The sequence below is a fragment of the Sphaerodactylus townsendi genome, linkage group LG17 (genome assembly GCF_021028975.2).
Source record: "Sphaerodactylus townsendi isolate TG3544 linkage group LG17, MPM_Stown_v2.3, whole genome shotgun sequence".
Taxonomy (NCBI): domain Eukaryota; kingdom Metazoa; phylum Chordata; class Lepidosauria; order Squamata; family Sphaerodactylidae; genus Sphaerodactylus; species Sphaerodactylus townsendi.
Window position 1 is genome coordinate 1,955,001 of NC_059441.1, and position 5,000 is coordinate 1,960,000.

A 5,000-nucleotide genomic window follows, 5' to 3' on the forward strand; every position below is an offset into this window, starting at 1 on the left:
GAAGTTTATATAATGATCCTGACATGAAAAAAGGAGGAAGAGTCACTTCAGTTGGATGAAGGCTCCTGAGGCTGGGGGAAATTTGCTTGAAGGGTGGTTGGATAATCGATTGGGACATTAACATTCTCTTCCCCTAGACCAGGGGAATGTTTCCTCTTGACTCTCCAGATGTTCCATTAGGAACTACAATTCCCATCAGTTTCTGTCCCAGCATGGGCCAATTGTAGCCATGCTGGTAGAGAGCTGATAGAACCCTGGGAATCTGTAGTCTCTGAACATGCTGGTAGAGTCCAGAGGTGCTCCTACTCACTGCTCTAGACCATGGTGCCGTTCAACCATTTGCTCCTCCAGGATGTTACAGTGGATCTACAGTTCCTCACCATCCCTGCCAGCATCATGCTTTACAGCAGGGGATGATGGGAACCAGTCCATAAATATCTGGTGGGCCGCGAGTGACACCTGTGCCCTAGACCAACCGTCTTGATTCATACTGAGGCCCTCCACAACAGCTTTTTGTTTGAGGAACTCAACAGGGATCTTCCAGCCTTTAAACGCAGAGTAGCTACAACTCCCAAGGGATCCTGGCAAGAAATAAGACTGCTGACCTTGCGGCAGGCCCTGCCCCCTGGGCCAGCTCCATATCCTCGCTGGTGCCAGTGGGAGACACCGCAAAAGTGAGGGGGGGCCGGTAGCATGGTGGTGATTCAAATGATTGGGATTCAAATCATTTAACAACTGGTTGTTTACAAACACCAAAGTGGCGTGAACCGGCTGAATCCCACCACTGCATACCCCCCACTGCTTGTTTTTCACATGTCCTATTGACAATGAATCTTCTTCCACTGTCCAGCATTACCTCTTCCTTTGGATCAGCGATTCCCAACCAGGGTTCCATGGGTACCCTGGGGTTGCCGTAGGCATGTCCCAGGGGTACTGCGGCAATGCTACGGACCCCCCCTCACTTTTTCGCGGTGCCTCCCCCTGCACCAGCAAGGATATGGAGCTGGCCCAGCAGGGGGCAGCAGGGGCCGTGCGAAAGGTCAGCAGCCACTTCCCACCCGTGCTTCCCTTCACCCTGGGAGGGGAAGGTGGGGGGGTGTGGCAAGCAGGGGAAACTGGGAGGTGGGAGGTGGAGGAGGAGGATGGCAGGGGTGCAGTGAGATCCTGGAAGAAGCGAGGGTCGAGGGGTGTACCCATGATCGTCAAAAAAGGTTGAAAACCCTGCTTTGGATGAACAAGTCCTTCCCAATGCCGAGAGGGGGAAAAGGGAAAGAAATCCTTCCGGCCACCTTGACGACATAGGGAACGCCTAACAGACCTACTTTCCACCAATCTCGTTGTCTGCTCTCACACCTGTAGCAGCTCAGCTCTCCTGTGGGTCTCAGGCTTTAGGCTCTGCCCACCTCCATGGCCCCTTCGAACTGGAGAGGCTGAGGGATTGAACTCCATGGTCTTGATTGTACAAAGCGTGGAGGCTTTTCCCGCCTGAGTCGCATAACCAGTCCTCTCCGTTCCTGCCTTCTGGATAGAGGCACAATCCATGGCCACGCAAAGTGTCCCAGCTCTCAGCGTGGAACATACTGGCACAGGCAGTGGAGTTCATTTTTCATTCCTGCCGAAAAAGCTGCTGGCTCCGCCACTTGCAGCCCACAGCTGGTGCCAATGCCCCCAAAGCCCTGGCTCTCTTAGTTGCCGGCCTCACCTCATTTGAGGGTCTCTGTGGCTGAGTTGGCTACCTAGCGGGCCTTTAAAGAGGTTGACCTCACGGCGCCCCCTCCCCATGTTACCTTCTGTGCTATGTCCATACCCATAAGAACTTGGCTTTTGAGCCTGTGCAAGAAGCAATTCAAAATTTTGCAGGCATGTGAATGAATGGCACCTATAAAAGACCAGGAGGACTCATCCCCCTCTCCAGATTGGAAGAGACTGCCCTGGAATGGAAGGAGGAGGAGGAAGAGAAGGAGAAGGAGAAGGAGAAGAAGAAAGGAGGAGGAGGAGAAGAAGAAGAAGAAGAAAAAGGAGGAGGAGGAGAAGGAGAAGGAGAAGGAGAAGGAGGAGAAGAAGGAGAAGAAGAAGGAGGAGGAGGAGGAGAAGAAGGAGAAGGAAAAGGAGGAGGAGAAGAAGGAGAAGGAGAAGAAGGAGGAGGAGGAGGAGGAGAAGAAGGAGAAGGAGAAGGAGGAGAAGAAGGAGAAGAAGAAGAAGGAGAAGGAGAAGAGGAGAAGAAGGAGAAGGAGAAGAAGGAGGAGAAGGAGAAGAAGAGAAGGAGAAGAGGAGTAGGAGTAGTAGTTTGGATTTATATCTCACCTTTCTCTCCTGTAAGGAGACTCAAGGTGGCTTGCAAACTCCTTTCCCTTCCTCTCCCCACAACAAACACCTTGTGAGGCAGGTGGGGCTGTGACTCGCCCAAGGTCACGCTGCAGGAATGTAGGAGTGCGGAAACACATCTGGTTGTTCACCAGATAAGCCTCCACCATTCAGGTCGAGAAGTGGGAAATGAAACCCGGTTCTCCAGATTAGAATCCACCTGCTCTTAACCACGCTGGAAGGGGGATGGGCTGTGGTTCTGTACAGCTCCCACTTAGTGCGATGATCACATTCTACCCACTGGTCACCTCTGTGCTAAGGTTCGGTGACAGGGCGGGAGGCTAAAACTAAGGCAAAGCCTGCCAGGCCGCCTCCCAGGGTTTGCCTTTTTGGATCGGTTTTGGATGCTTTCTCAGCACCCCAATCAATCTGAGCCAGTTTGTATTTTCCTTGCGCAGCTTCAGCACGGTTCCAATATATATGTTTAAAGAGTAACAGCTGCTCAGTCTCCCTCCCTCCCTCTCTCTCTCTGGGAGAGATGCCAACCTTATTCTAGCCAGCTTGAGAAGTCCTTAACTGGGGGCGGGCACTGAAGGTTGGGTGCATGTCCGTTCTTGCTTTGGGAGGGGAAGAGCCACACCCGTGTTGCCTGCTCGCTGTCCCACACTCGACTCCGACTCCGGCCCAGCAATCCCCATCTGTGCTGCCTTTGGCTTCCGTTTACTCATTTTAAACGGGGCCGCTGACTCAGGAGGTGCTGCTGGCGCCCAAAGATGGTGCCGTTTTGAAAATGGCCGCCAGCGCCGGGAGCCAATGTGGTCGCAATGCTGTCCTCGTTTGTTTTCTACACAGCAGCTGGTTCGAGCTCTCCGTGCGCATAATGAACAGAACGCTTTGGAAAGCTGGTGGTTAGAAGAAATGGCAGCAGCTGTTCCGGGGGAGGAGAGTGGAAAGGAAGTCCGGGCGGGCAAAGACTGCAGAGGGTTTCCTGAGAAGCAGAGTGGTAGAAAACCGTGCCGGCGTTTTTTGGTCTCCGTCTGTTGAACTACGGGTCTGACGTCTTGAAAATAGTTTGCAAAGAAATCAGCAAGCCAAGCAGGGACCTGGAGTGATCCGGAGCTCTGTCTTTTTAGCAAGCAGGGCTGCCAACTCTGCCTTGGGAAATTCGCGGAGATCTGGGGAATGGTTCCTGGAGAAAGAAGGCAACTCAGCAGGGATGTGATCCTATAGAATCCACTTTCTGATGTCGCCATTTCCTGCCATTCCTGTAGTCTACAGGTCAGCTGTGATTCCTGGGGGACTCCAGATACTACCTGGAAGTTGGCAGTTATATCAGCAATGTGTAAGAACATAAGAACAAGCCAGCTGGATCAGACCAGAGTCCATCTAGTCCAGCTCTCTGCTACTCGCAGTGACCCCAGATCAGGTGCCTTTTGGGAGCTCTCACATGCCACAGGAATGTGTGAAAGCAATGGCCTTCTTGCTGCTGCCATGCTGCTCCCTGAGTGCACCTGGTCTGCCAAAGCTGTTGTAATCTCAGGAATCAAGGGAGGGGATCAAGATTGGGGAGCCATAGATCGACTTCTCCTCCATCAACTCAATCCTGTCCAAGCCCCTTTAAAGCCTATCCAGGCTAGTGGGCCATCACCAACCTCCCAGGAAGTGTTATTATCCCAAACACCAATCCTGCAACGCTATGGGAAGAAGTGTTTCCTTTATTAGTCCTAATTCTTCCCCCCAGCATTTTCAATGAATGCCCCCTAGTTCTAGTATTGTGAGAAAGAGAGAAAAATTTATCTCTGTCAACATTTTCTACCCCTATGTCTATGTGCATCTGAGGGTTCCAACCCCGATTGGAGAAGAAAAGAAGTAGAGTTGGATTTATATCCACCCTTTCTCTCCTGTAAGGAGACTCAAAGGGGCTTACAATCTCTTTTCCCTTCCCCCGGCCCCCACAACAAACACCCTGCTTGAGGAATGGGTGGGAGCTGAGGAGAGTCTCGAAGAACTATGACTAGCTCCAAGGTCACCCAGCTGGAGTGCAGGTGGGAGTGCACACAAGCTAATCCTGGGTTCCTGAGATAAGCCTCCACAGCTCAAACAGCAGAGCAGGGAATCAAAACCGGTTCTCCAGATTAGAGTGCACCTGCTCTTACCACTACACCACGCTGGCTCTCAATAGATAGATGAATGAAATGGCTGAAAGTGCTTCCTTTCCCAGCCTCTATCCCCTGCAGGGATTTCCTAACCTGGAGTTTGCAACCCAAATATGTGCACAAATAAACCGGTTCTGAATAGTCTCCTCGCCCCACCCCTCCCAGAATTGCACTTGATGGAGTTATTAACTTTGGGGAGCAACTCACAGCCAGTTTGCCGCTTGTGTGTGGGGCTTCTTCACAGCAAGGAGTCCTGCAGTTCAGGGGACTTGCTTTGAACTCTTAATGTGTGTGTAAGAACATAAGAACAGGCCAGCTGGATCAGACCAGAGTCCATCTAGTCCAGCCCTCTGCTACTCGCAGTGGCCCACCTGGTGCCATTGGGAGCTCACATGCAGGATGTGAAAGCAATGGCCTTCTTCAATGGCTTTCTGTAGCCACCGGGGGTTGCAGAGATAGAGGAAACTATAGCAAGGGAACGCGCAGCATAAGGGTCCCTTTAAACAAGATTTTTTTAAAGCATCTCTCCCTTAGCCTTCT